Raw genomic sequence first — 21,521 nt, 5'->3', positions numbered from 1 at the left:
CTGTTTTTACTAATTCCCGGTCTTTCATGCTCGGTGCATGGCCCCAATTCTTCGCGCGCTGTTTTCCTCCAAAGATTCATCTTTTAACCCACACTATGCTAGTCGGTTTTTAGGGAATTATGCAGACCTAGAATTTAAAAGGTTTTAATGAAAAAACTTAAGGAACCAACTATTAGATACATTTGTCGATATACTCCAAAGAATCCTATTAATCAACCCGAGATTCTGTTTGTCAGCTGAAAAAACGTAAAGCTTAACTTATACACAGACCTACCGAGCGTGAAATCCACACAACAGGGTCAATTTCCTTTCCCTGTCTTGCCAGCCGCTTACTCGTAATATCTGGTACTCGGAAAGTCAGAGAGCTCGAGTGTGTGCTTAACCCACGGCTTACGGTCATCTCGGCTCTCTGGGTTAGCACGATCCTACCAATGGATTTCACAAAAAAAATATGCTCTCCAAAAATACTAAACAAATGATTTTTCTCCCTCGAGTCTTGACTCCGCGCGTGTTTCCCCACAGCAAATTTCCGTCCTGGGAAGGCGATCGATTGCTCATTTATTCATTTGCTTCGGTTTGTCCCCTCCCGACTCCCGCATTTGGCGGCATTGTGTGATCCCAGCAATGCACCCCTGCGCTCCTTCACCGGTCGGGAGCGAGGCGGGCGGCCCCGGATGTGGGTCGCCGGTTCCGGAAGGGTCTCCGATACGAAAGGCGGTGACGTCACGCTTTGGAGTAAGGGGCTGTCGAAAGGTGAGGAGCGAGCTAAGGGGAGCCGCGTGTGTGTGTGTGTGGCGCAGAGCGAGGGGGGGAAGAGAGTTGCATCCAATGAGAAGAAAGTGATTTGGAGGGAGGAGGGAGGGAGTTGCTTCTCAAGGTGTGCAAGGAGAGCCATAGACTGAAATCTCCGCTGACCCCATATCACAAAATTTGTTAAAGGCGAGAGACCCGTTAGGAGGTTCTTTCGCACACAGAGCATGAGAGTAGGTGACTCAGGTTGAGCTTGGAAAATAACTTGACTTTCCTGAGCCATTCAGGGCATGGTGAGGGCAATATTTTAGAATGTAACAATGTATGTTAATTTGAAATGCTCTCCGTCCTTGTTGCTGCTACCGTTGACTCAATACACTGTTGTACTCCGCTGACTCTTTGCCGGAGGAAAAGGATAGAAAGGGATCACAAAATTCTTTTCGTCTTCCTTAAATCAAGTCAAGTTATTTTAGATATGTCATGATTTGGATTAAGTATGCGTGACAAGAGACCCAACACCCTGCCACATGCCCTTGCGGCGGCTTTTGGGGTATTATTGTAGAATTGGATGAAATCTGTTCTTTGCCCTGATGTTCTGCGGATTTTAGAGAGAAAATATTGCCAATTAAAAGGTTAATTGCCTATCTGATCCAAAATGTGATATTAATATAATTAAGATAACAAATTCAAAAGGGATATATTCACATTACGTGTACAAGTTATTATGTAGATGTAGATGTACATTGATTGAGGGTATCACGGGTACAGCTACGTCAACTTCTGGAGTCTGTATGTGTAAGCTATTGTAGCCATAGGAATTTATCCAAGGTTAGAATAAATTAAAAATAAATAGCTAAGCCATGCCATTATTTGAGAAAAGCATGGTGCCACATTTTCTACCAGTGGTGTCAGGGGTGGGGAAAATAAGTTGCATGGAAATGGATTAGTAGAATTTTCCCGGTCTTGCTTTCCAGTTCTGCATGGCGTTATGGTGGTAATCTGTCGTATAAGTTTGTGGCTCATTTTTTCCCCTCATTTTCAGTATATCCGAGAAATTCTATAGAGTTTAAAATTAACACTAGTTTGGCTCTGTTTTTCGCTAACATGCATATAGAACGGATAGATTTAAAATGTCGCTTTTTCCTCGTACCATTTGAGTCCAAAATAGATATGACAGCAATTGCGTAGGAGATAATCGGAATTAGTAGTGTATATACTTGTCGATATCCTGCATATTATTCTTTTTATTTAAAGGGCAATTTTTAACGGTTCTACAGCATGATTTGAATGTACATATCCTGCTATTGAATATTTTTGCATATGAGTGCTTTCTTTCATGTGATTAAGGCAGTCAAGTGCATGAACAACCTAATATTTCTGTAGAAGCAACATGATTTGGTTTTACATGTGGTTTTATTCTGTTTTGTGGGTGGTGACCTTACATCCCCCGCCACATGCCCTTTCTGCGGCTTACGGCTATTAAGTAGATGTAGATGTAGACATATGGGTTTGCACCAGCATGCACGTTTTTTCGCAGAATTTTATTGGATGACTTTTCACTTACCCTAACCCTAGAAACATCATTCCTCTTTTTTATCCTTTACCCTTCCCGCCTGATGCTTGAACCCCCTGCAACCTTTTTGGTGGATCGCGGAGTAGTTTTGTAAATGTAGATGAATAAAAAATAAGAAACAGACGTACGAGGTCTGTTCAAAAAGTTTCGCGAAATTTGAATTTTCTAGGGTTACGTATATATGATTATCAATTTTTTTGTGGCGTTATGTTGGTCCTTACGTCTCTCACTTATGCCAAAATGTTCGGCTATTTTGAATGTTCAGTTGATTATTGACAGCTGTTTTGCTTGGACGTGTTTTGGCTTGTCTTCGATTTTTGCCTGTTCCAAGAAATTGATCAAAGACTCTGTATCCAATTTTGTGTTTAAAATGAAATTGAGTGCGCAGACGCATTCCGAATGTTTACTGTGGCATATGGAGAAGCTACTTTGGACCGAAACAATGTTTATCGGTGGCACAAAATGTTCTCAGAGGGCCGAGAAGATGTGAACGACGAAGAGCGTGCCCGAAGCCCGAGCACGTCAAAAACAGACTAAAACATTGGTGAAGTGAAGAGAATAGCATTGGCCTATCGTCAAATCACCGTTAGAGAAGTTGCTGAGGACCTAAACATATCGATTGACTCGTGCCATTCGATTTTTACCAATGATTTCGGCATGGCACGGGTCGCCGCTAATTTCGTACCAAATTGCTCAATTTCGACCAAAAACAGCAACGCATTACCTTACTAATGCGGTGTTGGACTCTTTCCACGACGACCCACGTCGATGGCTATGACGTTGAAACTAAAGCTCAATCATTCCAATGGAAGCTGCAGAACGAGCTAAGATCGAAAAAAGCGCGCCAAGTTCGGTCGAATGTGAAAGTTTTGCCTACAGTTGTCGTGGATTGCAGGGACGTAGTGCATCATGAGTTCTTGCTACAGGATAGAACGGTAAATGAGGAATATTACCTGCGAGTCATGCGCAATTTGCGCGAAGCAATCCGCCACAAATGCCAAATATTTCGGATGAACAAAAATTGGCTTTTGCACCATTACGACGCCCCTGCTCATATATCGTTATTTGTGGGCGAAGGTCTGGCCAAAAAAACAACACATGAATAATGCCGTAGCCATCGTATTCTCCAAATTTGGCCCCCAGTGATATTTTCCCTTTGCCGAAACTGAAGAGGCCCATGAAAGGACGACGCTACGCTACGTCTGACGAGATAAAGACTACATCGAAGGAGGAGCTGAACAAGATCACAAAAATGATATTTTGAAGTGCTTCGAGGATTGGAAAAAAACGTTGGCACAAGTGTATAATATCTAATGGGGATTACTTTGAAGGGTACAAAATAGATATTCATTGATAAATAAATAATTTTTGGAAAAACATAAAAGTCATGATCCTTTTTGAACAGTCTTCGTACCTACACCAATAATATCTCGCAAAAAGTGTTCAAATTATGGATGGCCACATAGTTTTAGCATAACTGCATAGTTTTGATTTTAGATATTTATGGTTTTATAAATCTATTACGATTTGCTCTAGAGGTGAATATAATAAATATTATTTTTTTTTTGTTCATCAGTAAATATTTTGGGATGAATTTTAATTAGACATTTAAAATCCAATGCGTGAAAATTAGATACAATTCACCGGAAATCATTTTGCATTGCCATTTTTAAATGGTAATTTAAAATTATAACATTATAATTAAATATATATTACTGTGCATGTACCTATTGTTATCTTAAGGATATTTGCATGCCTCATTAAATTATCTTCCGATCTTATCTTGGAAAGAAACAAAAGATTCATCTGTTGGATGGAATTTCTGGAGAGCGTGGAGGCTAGCCAATATTGAAAATAACTTTTTCATCCAATTTTTTCTCAACATGTTGAAAGACTACTCTGGCACATGAATGAATATTGGTTTCTGCAGTCTTCCAGTGTGCGCACATAACTATCATCTTGAAAAAAATCAGCAGAAGTAAATGGCTTTTAGGTGAAAACTTCAGAAGTCAAATTAACTGTACTTCTGCAGCGAAATTATTTCAAAATTCAAAGTAAAAAAAACAATATTTTCCCCTGAATAGACGAGATAATAATTTTTAAGCATATATTTCAGTATCCAAAACCGATGCTAAATTTTAAGTTCAATCTTTAATTCCATTAGATCAGTTATTTATAAGAATGCTTTAAGTGACTTGAAAATTATACTTGTAATTACTACAATTTGATTTGAGTAGACATGTGTCACCCAATAAATTCAATCAAACTCTATTACTAAAATACACGATGTCATTCTCGTGAGCTCTACGATTAACAGAAATGCATACCCACATTTTAATATGGCATGCTTCGTAAATCTAAGGTTTTAGGTTAACCGTTAGCTAGTATTTTTTCATCATTCTCAAGGTCTCGGAACCTATGAATGCTAAAATATGTATTCAAACTTCAAGTCCTTCTCTTTGTTCGCGCGGCATCCCTTGTTTTGGCTTTGTTTTACCGAAGCGCAATCTACCCGACCTTTTTTTTTGCTTCATCCTTCTCCGCTAACATGCTCCAGTCCGCGCAGAGCACAGCGATCCATCCATTCTTTTGTCATACCACCACGGCGGGAAGTGCAGTCCCACCTCTGATTCGTTCATTTTGCCTTTTGGGAACAAAAAATAATGTTCATCCTTCCGCGCGGAAAACTGCGTCGTTAAGGGGAGAATCATCGCGCCCTCGCCGAAAACCCCAGCAGCAGTAGCAGCGGTAGGGTACGTGGGAGGGGAGGGAGGACAGGAGAATGGGGTGCGTTCGGCGTTCGGGACCGGAGATCTGGGGGTCCATTCGGATTCCCTCCGATCGTTGGGCATCTGGGGGAGGGAGAGGAAGGGTCTCGGAGGATAGGAGTAGGAGGAGAGGTCGCTATAGCTATTCGGAGAGAGATTCGTTTTGTCGTTTTTTGAGTGGAACTGGAGCGTTAGCACGGGCTCAGATCGGTCGAAGGAAACGCTCCACAGTCACGTTTCGCTTGGAATTCCTCTCCATCCTCACATGTCGTTTTTAAGAAGGGTATTCCCCGCGAGGTCTCCTCCACCGCCTGGAATCTCAGGCTCCCACGAATTCTTCTCCCTTTGCCCGCCGTGATATCTCCGCTGCTGTCCCAACAAAAAAATTTTCGTACGGGAAGCTCCGCGGATAAGTTCGAGGCGGGTGTGTTCTACCAAATAAATCTTAAACGCCGGGACTCTGGAACGACGGGCCGCTAGCGCAGAGGGGAATACAATGGGTGCATTCGCACTTTTTTGGGACACTGACGATCCAGTTCGGTTACGTCGGATTCGCTTTTCTTACGGATGTGTAACGTAAAAATAACTCCTGCCTTCTCGTGGTTTCTGGAATACCAAGAACTCCTTGAGTTTTTATGTGGTGTAAACGGTTAATTTGATTGGTGATCCTGTTGAAGTCAGTGTCTTGTAGTTGTGACCAAAATTTTACGTTAAACTGCTAAGTTTTACGGAGAGATCTCAGCAGATCAATTTCCAATGAAATTTAGGTTTGCTCTCCTTAACCCTAATAAAACGGTTTGAAGTAGATATATTACATCTAGGAGTTATGATCTTGATATTAATTCATCGCAATCGCTGACATTGTTTTAGAGATATATAGTGAAGTCCTATTTTTATACATATCCTTCTCAATTTGACTGAAATCAGAAGTTTTCGTTTAACATCTCGTTTGTTCTGAAAACCTTAAAATTAACCATGAAAAATGCATGCTCCATTAAAGTAATATACCAACCTTTTTTTATTTCATTCCTAGTGGCAAGCGGGAAAAATTTCTCTGGCTGATCGATTTATTGTGTGTTACTTATTTGCAATATATTTTTTGAACAAAGTCATTTCAATATATTGTCACACCACGTGTGTTTATTTTCTTCTTACTTTTGTGGGAAAAGCGGTCGGCACGCTTAAAAAAATGGAGATTTAAAATAAGTAGCACTTTTGCTTCCTCTTTGGAAACTTTTGCATAAAGTGCATAAATACTCCTGAAAAATATATCATAGAGGTATTTCGCAGCACGCTCATTCCGGGGCTATTACATGGCAATTTGCTTAACAAGTGTCACTTAAAGTCTTGGAGGAAGGGAAAAATATATACCGTAGGGTGGAGGGGTGGGAGGAAGAAAATGTTATACAAAGATGGGAAGGAGCAGAATGAAAAATGGGCACTGTCTGGCGGGTAAAGATATGGTAATGCAGCCTGATTCAAAAGTTTTATATACCATCTCTCCACGCACCCTCTTCTCTTCATTCCCCTACCCAGTCCTCTTTTCGACCATTTAGATCCAATCGCCACGACAAACGCTGCTAGTGCGGTTCTACAGCTGAAGAAGGGGGAGGGAGAATGTTTATTCGATTGTCTCTGTGTGTGTATGTCCGTGTGTGCACTCATAAGACTGAGATGGATTAAAGAGGATGTGCAACTAACAGCGGCCAAACAGAATGGGAGCCGACCCACGCGGTAAGGTAAGAGGTTCAGCGCTTCATGGCGAGAAGATATGGGACCGATGTCACATTTGGAGAGGAAGAGGGAGGTCACATGAGCGCGGACGTATGTAGATAGGATGCTCGTGACAACATACACCAGAGGTCCTGGACTCGAGGGAAGTCTCTGTCAGGCAGAAAATGGCGTTTTAAATAAAACCCTCGGAAAGTGCCTCCCCGCCGCCAATAGCACCAACAAAACTAGTTTATTTTTCCAAATCAATTAATACGGGATTGACCTCTTTGACTTAAGTGGAAATTGTAGTCTGTAACTACAAGAAATGAACCATAATGTGTAATAATATCGTCATCATCACCGTAAAATACAATATAGTTTTGATAGTCCGGATTTAAAGGGGACCCCATCAACTTCGAAACGAAATGTCTCGGTAGAATATACAAAGTGTTTGCAGCCAGTGAACAAAATTTTCAGAAATTGCTTTATTTGAACATCCACAGATATTCAAAAGAATTCAACATTTTCGTTGCTGTGCAGCATCATCGCCTGAAGATTTTGCACAGTAACAAAACCTGGGTTGTGTAGTATTAAGATTTTGTCGCGGAATTGACGAAAATTTTGAATACTTTTAAATCATGAAGAAGTCCCACGAAGTCACGTCCGAAATTATTTCTTATTCAGAGATATCATAGTGCATTTGAAAAATTCTTCCACGAACGGCAATGCATTTTTATAATTCTTAAATAGAATTTTCCTTTCTTTTATCACTTCACTAAGAAGCTTTCCACACGTGATACATGAATTAAACATATATATCATGAAATGGTTATTTCCATATAGCATAATGAATAACGCAGTATTTTGTTCATAATGGCAACCCCCATCTGAAATTTACTTGCGCAAGATAGGCTTTTCAGCTTTAATGCATACCATTTTCATAAGACCCACAGCAATCAGCTTTAAATGTCAAAAAAAACCTCGTCCCCAACTCGGCTACCTTCTAGTCAAGTGGTGCATAGCCCAAGGTAAAATTATATTTTTCGTCACTCACGACCACTGATCTTGATTTATTCAACTAAAAGATATTTTAATTCTATATTATAATTAATATTTTGCGCTGAAATAATAAAAAGCTAACTTTTAAAATAAATGTTATTTTAAATTACTGTTTCTTGGCTAATTACTGTATCTACCGACTAAATAAGTATAATTAGGATTTTTAGTATTTCTAAATTTAATGCAAGTTTTCATTTGTGACCCACAAGCTGGGGATATATCTGTTGCGCGGCTAGTTGCTGTACGAAGGTTATGAATTGCCGTCCTAGGCTAATCGTGTAATCCAAATCTCTACCTCACTATTGGGTACTTCCACTCTGTCAACTTCATTTGATTTCTGGACGTATTCGCCCTGGAGGTAAGATATATGCAAGACATTTAGGCCATAACCAGGTCTATTTGACATAGGTGGCCACGTTTTCGAGATAAAATCGTGACGTCTTTACCAAAATAATGACCCATTTAAAGCAGAAAGTTACCGAGGATTATCAAAGTCATGGTTGCAAGATATATGATGACCCGTCAAATTACTTTTGCGTGGATGAATTTATTTAGCTCGTACAGAAAGGTAGCCAAAGGCTTGACTAAAGAGCGTTTCGGGAAACATCAAGACGTAAAAAAGACATGCTTAGCATTTTGAGGGTTTAATGTAATGCTGTTCCTCCGCCTCAAATATAATTAAAGAAAAATTAGTATTAAAATAGAGACAAAAAGTAACTCAAATAAACATTCTCGTCCATATCTAATGAATTATTATAATTTAAATGAATGTTTTTTCATGCATCCGTAAAGGGAAAAATCGTTTTCCAAGACACCATTTAACAGAAAAATATGAAACTCAGCCCAGGAAATTCGCAATTTTGTTGTATTGATATCTTGACTTTTAAAATAAATTAAAAGATATTTTCAATGAAAAACTGAAAATTTGTAATTTCACTGTTTTTTACTTAGACATGACTCGGGTTTCGGCGTTCAACGACGTATCAGGCGACGACCTGATGATGATGTTGAACGTCAAATCCCGGGTCGTGTGCGGATAAAATACTGTGGAGTTACTATAAAGCTATAGTTTTTATTATTAAATGTTCCGATTACATAAAATCACGCCTCAAATAACCTATAAGCAAAGATGTTTTTACCTTTCAATCCCTAGGATGCAGATCACTGTCGTCAGCCTTCATCCTTGCACATAATCTTTGGGACGTGATAAATATTCATGAAACTATTTTCCAGAAACGCTTGGGACTGAATTCTAATTCTGGTGTCACGCATACACTCACACATATACTGCAGCTAAGAAATCCGTAAACAAATATATGCGCAAATTTTGCGCAATACTTTCCCCCTCTCCGTTATCCTCAAGGACACCAATGGCAGAGCAATTTCTAATATAAATAGAAACAAAATTTCAAGGTCATCGAACGTATCGATGAATGTAATATATATATATATATATATATATATATATATATATATATATATATATATATATATATATATATATATATATATATATATATATATATATATGTATGGATTGTTGGAGTCACCCGATAAACCAGTCTTGAATTTGTGATTTTTTTTCAGTTTAAGGGCGCTCGAAGGAAAAGATGTGCACCGAGCAGGGAATTTTAAGTACTTTTCCTGTAGTAAGCTCCCTAAAATCATGTTACAACTTCTAGAGATAGTAAATAGGTGAATGAAACAATACTTGCATAAAATGTACACTAAGTTCAATCAACCTTCCAAAAGCTTCGCTTCGCTACTCCTCGCTAAAAACTAGTTATATAGAGTCAGGATTAACTCAAAATTAGGTCTAGCCAAAGGACGTCGGGCTGAGTAAAGCAATTTAATTCTCGCTCCTAAGTGATTATTCACAGCTGAAAGTCCCCATTGTTCGGTCAATGGAATCTGACAACTTCGGAAATAGGCTTTGAACACGTTGGCTCAACGAATAAATCTATTCAAGCGGAAAAATAGCACCATAGAATGCCCGAAATTGGCCGAGGAACCTGTTATAAACGCTCATCATCATCTATAAAATGAACAATACTGTTCATTTTATAGATGATGGAAACAATAATGTTCAACGTTTTATTTTTCTTGCCCGTATTAACTACTCATCATTATCTATTTATTCGTGACTTCAGCGAATATTATGGGGAACGAAAAATGATATCATTCTCGACGAGACAAACTTCGCGACGAAATTAAGCGCAAAGGCCTTCATAAAATTTAATCCGGCTTTGAAAATAATTTTGTATCGAGCAAATAAAAAATTTGGCTTGACGAAGCAATAGTAGAAAAAAGGAGCTTTTTTATTAGCTTTTATTTTTTAGCAAGAATTTTTATGCTTATCGAGTTTCATAAAATGCTTCTTCTTAAGATGGGATAGTCATTTATAAAACTCCTCTATTAGTGCACTTAAAGCTCTAATTTTGGTGCTCTAGAAATAACTTCACTCAAAAAAGCACAAAAAAGTCTATGGCTATCTATGAATGGAAGTTTTGCGGTGGTTTTGGACAACTGCTACCATCAAAGTATAGCAAGAACTTTCTATTGTTTCTCATATAATATTTCCGTCTACAGTCTTCGTAATTTCTGCTTACTTTTAGTGCAGTCTAAAAAGATTACTATCTTTCTCCCTCCAAGCCAATTTCCCAGCATTCTCCCCTCTCATCACGACCTTCAGCACGCCGTCCTATATTTCCTCCAATATCTTTCTACGTTTGCGGATTTTCCCAGGAAGATTCCTCTTTATTCAAAACTCATTCGTTAACTCCATGTTCAGCTTATCATTTCTATTCTTCTATTTAATCTTGAAACCCTCCAATCTACGTCCATCCTGTTGCCTTAAAAACTAGGTTGCACATTCATAAGCGTTACGCTCCATATTAAAGTCTTTACTAATCTTGCATTCACATCTTTGGTTAGTGGACATATGATAATTTATCTTCCACTTTTTAAATACTATATTTTAAATGCACCAATACCAGATCTAGAAAGGCTGATATAAAGCTTCACGTCCCACAACAATAAGCATGGTCTAATTATCGGTGGCGATTGAAATGTTCACACAATAGATTGGGATTCGCACAGTTTTATAAATGGAGGTAAATACAAGGATTTATGCGAGTCCCTCTTATTTACGTTCACCTCGAATTCCCTACATCAATTATTCACTTCACTAACAAGGGGAAAGATCATTTTTGGTCTGTAAGCTACAAAAATACCCAAAAATCCCTTGAATGTAGAAGTTATTGTCGGAATCAGTGATCACAGGGCGGTAAACGCTGAATTTTCTCAAAGCGTAGAAAAAATTAACATACCTAAGGAAAGATTTATTTATTCAATAAAGCTGACTATGATGGCTTAACAAGTGAGTTAAAACGTTCCTTTCTTACATTTGACGAGTTAAGCAAAACTGGGAGTTTTGAGGATATTTGGAATAATTTTCTCGCGATAACACCTTATGCAATACAGAGATTCATACCTATTTAATATATAAAAGAGAATAAAGAACCCCGTTGGTACAACTTTGAAGTACGGAAACCTCTAAGGTGGCAAAAGCTGTGTTATGCCAGAATGAAAAATGCGGTTAAAGATTCCTCCCCTGATAAAATCAACGAAACCATACAGAATTACAAAGCATCTAGGTCCACTGCCAAGAAGGCCTTCTGGAAGGCGTTAGCGGAATTCGGAAAGAAAATATTAGGCGAGCATTTAAGCGATAACCCAAAGATGTTTTGGTTCTACATCAGGAATGTGCAGGGAATAAAGTCCATAGTAAACTCATTGAATGACGTAAAGTGGGATAAAGTAACGAGTAGTTTAGATAAAGCCGACATATTAAACTGATTCCTCCAGAGTGTTTTCAACATGTGCTCCCAAGATATAATTTTTTTAGGTTTCCCCCACCTTCCTCCACCCATTTGAAGAACCCCAACCCCTTCATCCCTTTCCTCCTGGTTCTGCACCCCCTGCTACACAATTTTTGGTGGCTTTCAGGGTGTTGATGTAGATACAAATGAATGCTGTATGTACTAATGTAATTCTTCTCCTGATTTTGCTCCTATTATTTGCCGATTGCTCTCTAAAATACTGCACAATCACGTATGTACAGGTAATGATGCCTCCATGTACTTACATGTTTAACTATCTTTCGTGCTTTTTGACAAATTTATCTATTTTGTATAATTGTATAAAATCTCTATCACATGAAAATCACATTGTTCCAGTCAAGTACTGATCAAATCAACATCGATCACCTTTCTTCAACGATCACGTTTCCGAACCGTGCTAAATCATGTTCCATATCAACGTTTTAACAAGTATTCTCTTGACTCAACGTTCCTGTCAAAAATGTCCTCCTTCTTGTTGCAGTCACTTTGTCAATTGCAATTATTTTCCTTACATCCCTACTATTTTGACCCTTATGACCCAAAACTTTCCCGAGATAGGTGAACTCTTCCACCAGCTCTAGTTTATGACATCTCACTTTATATTAAAGTAATCTTTAATTTTTCTCCAAAACTATAGAACCTTGTTTTTATTATATTTATTCTCATCCAATACCTATCGATCTGACTTTTCAATACACTCAGCAATCCTGGACACACCTGGGCTGACTGGTAAATCAAAGCTTGATCATCCGTAAACCTAATTGATTTCATAAACTCTCGATCGACTTTCATCCCTCTCTCTTGTTCTTCCCATGCCTCTTTAACCATTTCCTCCATATGCATTTTGAAAAGCACAGGTGATATTGAACACCACTGCCTTACCCTATCCTTCCAATCTATATTCCATCCTATAGTGCCATGCGTACCTTTCCACTTTTTAAATCCTTACTGACCATCCCCTAAGTAATCCTTTACCCTCCTCTCTTCTCCACCATTGATGATCCTGCACGCCTATTTAGCTGTACATGAAATCAAACTTATTTTTCTATGGTCCTTTCATAGAAAATTAGTTGAAAAGAATAACTATGGTCCTTGCTGCTCTTTCATTTTTTGGAATAGATACTAACAGTGATCTGACAGAATCATCCGGCAATATTCCTCCCTCGGAAATTCTTCAAATTAGCCCATAAAAACTTTAAGTTTTTCCTAAATCCTTAGGCAGTGCCGTTGGAATGCATTTATTACCTACTGCCACGGCCTCATTTGATTTGAGTTCCTTCAATGGTATTTCTAACTTGACATCAAAAACCTGAACCTAATCCATCCTAATATACGAGTAGGCCATTTTCTTTTCATATGCATAAGCTTGCTGGAGTAGCGTCTTTACCGCATAGATCCTCTCTCTATTTTTTTATATTTCTCTTGTATCTTTCTTTGTTCACTGACTCATAAAAAAGTTTCGAATAAATAGCTTATCCCTTCAACCTACTCCTACATTCTGTAAAATTTCCATTAACTTTACCCATGGTGGAACGCCTACTCAAAACCTATGGAGCGCACAAAGGCATTCTAATTATATTCGATACTCCATTCTAAACTCAAGCTGATCTTTGCCTAGGCACTTTATTTTAACCTTTTATAAATGGTTCTTATAATTAGACTATCTTTCCTGCATCTGAAATTAAACTTATCGCTCTATCCTAGTAGGCATCGCATACCGCTGCTTTACACTTTTTCGGAAACGGGATCAAATTTGACCTTGGGATATTTTCAGGGAAAACCCTTTTTCATAATACTGCTCATAACTTCAAAGAATTCCTTCCATTTTCCCTAACCCTTTTGGTAATTCTTTAGAATAGAGCTGTTTCTATCTAGCTATCTGGTATTCTTGGATCCAAGATATTATTTTCTGGAAAGCACTTCCTTTCTATTTCTAAGTTTAACAGCCTAATTTCTGTGTCACAAAGCTCTTTTACATATTCTTTCCACCTTTCCCAAATGTTCTCTAGTTTTAACATATTAATAACTTTCCTTTCTTATCTCTTATGATTGTTATGGTTTTTCCCTTGTCTCATTCCGGCAATTCTTTTACCGTCTAATATAGGGCCTCTTATTTACCCTGTCTCTGAAATTTCTCCACATTCCTACAGTACAAATTGTAAATGCGTATTCATGTATTTTATAATAAGTATTTCCTTGCGTAGATGTGTGAATGCCCTCGGGGGTATTTTGTAGGTATTTTAATTATGCAAATAGTGTACTTAATTTTTAACACATAAAACTTATCAAAACTCAAAAGCTACTTTACAGAATAGTTTTTTTGCAATTTTATAGAGTCTAGAATATTATAAAAGATAAATGATATCTAATAAAAATGCATAAGAATCAGATGAATTGGTATCAAAATTATTCTATGGCAAAATCGCCAATCATGTTGAAATAGTAAACTTTAAACTTAACCATGAGGAATCAATTACAATTCCTGCAAACTTAAGGTCGCCGGCTCTAAGACAACTTTCGAACGGACGTTAAACCGAACTCCATCTGATTTAGAAATCCTCTTACTGGTACATTTATCAGAGTTTAGGGTCTCTTGAAGGCCGTCAGTGACCCTTGATATGCATAGAGTACGGCATTCCTGGCTGTTTTAGCTGAAAATTTGACACCTGAGAATTATCACGAATGGACTTTTATAATTATGATCTGATCTTTAATCTACATAATATTTAATTCATGCAAATAATCTTAATTATCCTAGGACACAAACGAGAGATATTTCCCAGCATTCCATGCTAAAGCACGAAATCGTGCAGATGTTTCCATTAAAATCACTTCTCACAACTATCATTGACGAGATAGGTATTAGCATATACAATTTCACGTTTTACTTTCAAATTGAGGAGGAAAATCAGCATCCTTCCAGGTTTCAAAGATCATAGCGAATCCCGAAAATTTTACTGAAAGAAATTGATGAGGTACCACGTCGAGAACTGCTGGGGTGCGAAGGGACAAAGGCCTAAATTTAACCAATGGTCGGGAGAGATCGATCGATAACCGAGGAAGGGAAATTAAGAAGTGCTGCGGAAGTGTAGCGCCCAAGGAGTGCGGCGCTAGGAATGCGGGAAGCGAGGGAGCGGAGGGAGGTGAGAAGGAGTGGTCGTTGTGTAAAGAGAAGGGAAGTGGGGTTGACAGGGGGAGAAGTCCCGGGGAGGGGGAGGTGGTTGGGGGGCAAGCCGGGATGTCGGAAGAACTCTCGGCGCCTCCTATTCGGTTGGCGTTTCAGAAGTGCCGAGCACTGCATGGCGGGATATGGGTCGCTTTTTTATCGCGCGCAGGCTGTAAAGAAAAAAAAATACCTCTATCATTGAGGGCGACTGTCACTCGCCTGAGGCGTGATTCGAGGGAGCAAAGGAAAAGAAGGTTGGAGAGCGAGAAGTGAAATGAACGGGGGAAGGTTCGCCTTCCTTTGGCGCGAAGGTCTCGTCCTCTCTAAACTTAAACACTTTAAGACAAGACTTTGGGGGCTAAAGGTAGTTATGAAGGACAGGAATGTGCAAAAAAATGACCTAATGATGGAACTTCCCCATTAATAGATGTTATAAAGTGCAAGGAATAGTCGGAGAAGGGAGTAAGAGATATTATTGAAAATAGTTTAGATCTATAAAACTGCAAGGGTACTTCAATAAAAAGTCTGTGGAAGGACAAATCGATGGCAAAGATAATAAGAACGACAGCACAAAAGCTCATATAGGGACGGATGAGTTTACGTTAAAACAAATGAAGATATGTTACTCGCCATGCCTAGTTCCCCATGATTTGATTGCGGTACCCTTTTCTCAATTTATTTCGAATATTCTACGATATTAAATATCTAGCATACCTTGGATTGATTTTAATAAATATAGTTGAGTATTATTCACCTGCTTTTAATTGTTCGTTTAACTTAAATTTTAATGAGTGACTAATGTGGTTTAAACCTAGTACCTCACACTTTTTCTTGCATTTATTAAAATATGCCTAAGAATATACTATACTTTAAAATGTCTATATGGTTCATATGATACTATTTTTATTTTATTACTTTCGAATGACCACTTGCTAATGGAAACCGTCCATACTGACTCATGTTTCTCCATTCTTTGATCTTCTTTGCCTATTCAATATCGTAATACTCGTACCGGAATATTCAACAAGTAATTTTGAAAGTGTTAGCGGGATTTTTTTCACGTGTTTCTCATTACTTCCATATGATTTTGCATTATTCTATGAAATGCTACCCGAAATCTTACGTTTGTTCCCAATATAATCAAGAGCAGATGTATGCACTATAGTGTGTAGATTAAAGATCAGATCACAATTTTAAAAGTTTATTAGTCATAAATTTGATTGAAATTAACTTTATGACTAATTGTAATCGTCCACAATTTAAGAATAGAGCCGCAATAAAATCTTAGAGTAATGAATTGGTTTGAACGATCAGTACTAACTACTACTAAGAATTACTAACCATGTGTGTTTTGTTCTAAAAACCCACCCCGCATAACCGCATGAGACTGTCATTTAAGAATGCTGTGCTCATTAGAGAAATGCTTGCCCTGCTTTGTTTGTTTTCAAGATTCTCCTTCCATCCCTCGTCTCTCTCTGTGACCCTTCCGCTGCCTGCAGCATTGTGTCACATTCCATACCTGTGTCCTTAGGGGGCGTAGACCATTATATGTTGCCTGTCCATGTGGTAGTGATATTTCGTCTTCTTACTTACCAATTCTAGTTTGCACATCGTTGGATACAATTGAATTGCATTCTAAGGAGCATGTGCATGTTAGTTCATATAATGTGTATTTGCATGCATGTAAATTAAAAAGGTTTTCGCATGAATGTATTTCCCACTATGGGTGTAGGTTTGCATATGTTGATTCTGCATATAGCTTTGTTCTCTTTTACGAATGGTGACCTAAAATCCCCCGCTACACGCCCTTGCGGTGGCTTACGGGATATTATGTAGATGTGGATCAGTACCCTGACATCTGCTACTTTTGCTGTGACGTAAGGGCGACTCGAGAAAGGTATTAAAGAATCATGGTGTTACTTTGCTGCTGTATTGTTGTAGGAAGATGTCTTTTCTTACAGCCTTATTTCCCTGGTTTATCTGGTGATTTGAACAGCAAGCAAATGATCAACTCAAACTGAGCGTAAAGATTCAGTGTTACGTATATAAAAACAGTTATAGTGGATTTGGCATTGTGTTTAATTGAATGTTAAGAATTGGGAAAATAGAGGTTCGATGTCAGCTACTATTCTCACAAAAAGGCTACTGAAAGACACACTTTGTTTGTTATTCCTTTTAATCACCCTAAAATGATACACCAACACCCCCCACCACACGCCCTTGCGGCGGTTTGCTGAATTTTTTGTGGATGTAGGTTCTCACCTTATTCCTCTCTTCAATAGTGCTTTCCAGAGAATACGTGCCATTTTCTATTCCTAATCCCATGGTGTTTTCTTTTTCTCCAATTTGGTTTCATCTTTGGGCCATATCTCTTTTTTTCTTCGGGTCACTCAGCAACTGCTCTTTATTTTCCCTTGTACCTTGGAATTCCTCCAATTTAAACCCTTAATCTCTTAAAATCTTTGCTCTATCCTCTTCTTTTTCGTGGTCTTTCTTTACTTATTGGATCCAACTTGTTGTCTTCTTTTCCCAAAGATATTTCAAGATAGTGTTTTAACCTATTTTCATCCAGTCCGTAAAATTTCCAGACGGAAAAGGCGAGCCTTTTTTATAGTTTTAGATAAACTTTCTATATTTTGACTCCTTCCATCATAATTTCTCAATGTTTACACTTCTGTAGTTTTTACTGGACTAAGTATTCCGTCAATTTTCGGCTTTTCCAGTGCCACTAGCATGTCAAATCTTTAGCTTAATTCTACGTATTTACTTTCATGTACACATTCTGACTTACATACTGTATTATAATGACATAAATCCTAGATAACAATTTTTGCTGTAAATATCTCTTGTTATACCATTTTCCCTTTACATTTATTAATACTTCCTCCGATATTAAATTGTATCACCAATTTTTGTTTAATATTTCCCCTAAATATTTTATTTTTTTTTACCATCTCCATTTGGCCAATATCTCTTTTTAAACATGTTACAGAATTTTTCGTTTCAGTGATACATCGAGTTCTTTCAGCTGAAATTCTTACACCTGTCCTGCCACCTATCTTTTCCAAGAGATCAAGTTGCCTGGCTGCATTTGTCAGATCATGTATAGGAAGTATAGCAACATCATCGGATTTTTTAGTGTGGCGCCCTCTTAACATACAAAAACTATTTTGTCTTATAAAAAATATTAGTAGAATTAGTACTATCGGATATAAGTAACCATTATTAGTCATGCAAATTAGTGTTTGGCAGCCAATGCGTATTCAAAATTGCCGTCATTCATGCATTCTTAACCGTTGCAGGTCAAATAATGAGGATCAATGGTGGTAGTTTCAATTTAAACTTACCTGAATATAGTTGACCCTGATAAGGTAAGCCACATCGATGATGAAAGCACGGATGTTAAGAATGTTAAGCAAGCAGTAGCTACCAATAATCATCCACAGACTTATTAAGTCTGTGAAAGAGTACAAACAGTTTTAATACGTATATGAGTAGATAAAAAAGATTTCCACGAAGTGAAGCCTGAAACCGTAGAGTATACACTAATATTAGACCAATGCAACAATTTCAGATTGTAAATATCATTCGCCTTGACTGGGATTCGAACCCAGATCCCTCAATATCCGGTCGAGTGCTTTAGCCACTTAAGCTAACGAGGCGTCCGCTTAAACTCTGAAATTTTGATGAAGCAGTATATTTATTGTCTCATCTTTAATCTTTGGCATTTGACTAATATTAGTGTTTATGATTTACATTTATTGAATTCTTACCATACTTTGTTATTATAAGAGACCAGAAATCTGTTTTTATCCGAGGTAATAATTTAAGGGAATTCAAGAGGTTATGGGACTCTTGTGGCTAGCAGTTATTGATAGAAAAATTAAAGGAGGAAAATATCCAGGGAATGGGTAACTCCGTTAGTTCTTATTTTGATAATGGTATGAAGTGAAGGGACTGATAGGTTTTTATTGCTTAATAAGGGCTAAGTCAAGTAAATATAGGCGTAAAATCATGAGCCAGGTTGAGTCATTTCACGCCACTTTGGACTCAATATAACTTTTGGCCTCTCGAATTTAAGTGAAAATCGATAAATATGTTGGCATCTAAAAAAATAAACTTTGGAGTGTTTTACAAAAATTGAAAAAATTGTAATTTTCAAAAACAATGCGTCTTCGCGATATTATATCTTAGGGTAAATAGAATCAGTGTAAAAAGACGAAGCATTATTTGCATAGAAAAATAGAACGCAGTAGTAAATAAAAGGTATTTAGACAGATGAGGACATTGAAACATATGTACTACTATGTACTACCGAAAGAATGTACTATTGTTTCTGCTCAGAGCTACAGTTGAGTACAAATTTGTTGGGCTATAAAATTTTGTATTAAATATCTATTGCTACAATTAATAATTCTTATTCATGTGTAAACTCTGAGGGCATAGGGAAAGACAATAAATATACTGCTTCATTAAAATTTTCTCAATTCAGGAATCTTTGTTGGAATCTTACATCATTTTCCATAAAAAATGCAAGTAAAAACAAAGACATACGTGCAGACCACCAACATATTCGAAACAAATGTAAAATTCCGAATTCAGTCCGATAAATGAATACAAGATTGTTTTAGATATTATCAAATCGAACGAATTATAATTGTTAGAGTGTTATATGTCTTGTCAAACCCGCATGACCCTAGTATCATTCTCAAAAATGAAAATGCACATCAAATTACGTAACTACGAGATAATTGATAGCTGTAATGGCTGCTTTTTTATTTTTCGAATGCCATAAAAAAACTTGCGCGATATACGAGCAAATATGAAATGTGTCATTTGAAATATTAGAAACTTTTTCCGACCACACCAATGGAGAAAATTATAGTGAATCAAACATTCATCCATGTTTTTCTCAGGTTAGTCCATTGTCAAAACGAGAAAAGGATGGATCCAAGATCGTATAGGGAGGTTATCCTTCAATTTAGTTGGCAAAAATCTGTCCCCAAGCTCCGGAAAAAATTTGAAATTGCCATTTTCTCTCCGGAAACCTTTATATTTCGACTAAGTCGTCTTCCCAGTGAAACTTTCGTGATAAACGTCCTTCTACTCCGCTCTCGGTTCGCGTCCAGGAGGGATAGGACGTAGCCTCTACTCCTGTTTTGGGGATGCAGATGATGATGCTCCGATACGACGATTTAGATGCAAAACTTCCGCTCACGTTTGAGGAGGATTCTGAATGGAAATGCCACGGAGGAGACCGTAGAGGAGATGGGAGGTATGAGGGGCGTTGGAGTCTTCACCCTGGAAAGAAACCCGGAGGGTAAGAGAGAGAGAGGCGATGAGGTCCTTTGAACTGCCTCCGAGGTTGGGGAAATCGGGGGAGTAAAGGAGCATTTTCTTCCTCCGATACCGACGAGAAGTGGACAGCGGTTTGAAATATGTCTTTTTACGGAGGGAGGAAAATTGTCGCTGTCCGGTTCCCCCTCGGTCAGAAACAAAAAAGACTTCCATTTTTATTTCGGGGAAAAGAGTCTCCTCCACCCCAACACTCAGATTCACGTCCATGTGTTAGGACGGATGTTCTCCCACGGCCTCGGAGTGGGCCCTAAAAATACCTCCTCCATTTCCCTCGCAGTTGCCGTCATGCTGTTGCTTCTCCCGTTTATCGCATTCGCAGGGATAGACCCGGGCTATCCCGCGCCACGATACCTGTCATCCCCCCAGAGATTTTGTTTTGAATCATCCGGCCGGCTCTGAAAAACGACTCCTTCGGATAGGCTGAGTTCTGCCCGTCCCTTTTTCACCACGAGGGAAAATTCCTCCACGCCGCTCTCTTCCGTCACTTCGCAGCGATCCCGCCGAATTGCTCGATCCCGATCTCCGACGGCGAATTTTGGTGAAAGGGGTGGAGGGTTTCTCTCCTCCATCCTACCCCCTCGGCCGAGGGATGCGTGCCAGAATGTTCTCAGTCTCTCCCCTCTGCGTCCCTAAAACATGTTTCGTGGCAGTTGTAAAAATTACTTCCTCTGTAGATGCTCTATCTTTTCATTCCACGCTCCACTCAGACTTCTCCCTCTAACTCCTTTGATGAGGTTTGTTCGGACATTTCCCGAGAGAAAACATAGATCCTTGAAGGGAGGGTGGGGATCCGACGCAAGAATTAATGCGACTCTCATCTTGATTTTATTTTCATCGCTCGAGTTTACCCGTTTGCAGAGCGAGGACCAGAAAAGTCTTGGTGAATGCATTTCTTTTAGACAGGGACGCAGAGTGGTTACACCGCGAGGAGAACCTTTTTACTCTGCGTGCACACACGGCGATAGATAAATGATGGGTGGGAAAAGATTGGAGTTGAATTATGCCTCTGGAAATGCAGATATATTATGGTTGTCTTCCGTTTGGCCTGGAGCTTTATTTATTGAAGTGCGTTGGATCAGAAAAACGCGATGCATTAACGATGTAAAATAGTTCCACACAATCTCTCTCTCTCTCGTTGTTCTTTGGAATTAATGGCTAAAATATTCGTCAATTTTTACAGTAGCAAAGGAAAAATAATTAAAGATTGAAAAAGCCAGAGAAAATGTAATGAG

Source organism: Hetaerina americana, unplaced genomic scaffold, assembly GCF_022747635.1.
Source record: "Hetaerina americana unplaced genomic scaffold, ioHetAmer1.1.p SCAF_5, whole genome shotgun sequence".
NCBI lineage: Eukaryota > Metazoa > Arthropoda > Insecta > Odonata > Calopterygidae > Hetaerina > Hetaerina americana.
This window is presented reverse-complemented; position numbering follows the sequence as displayed.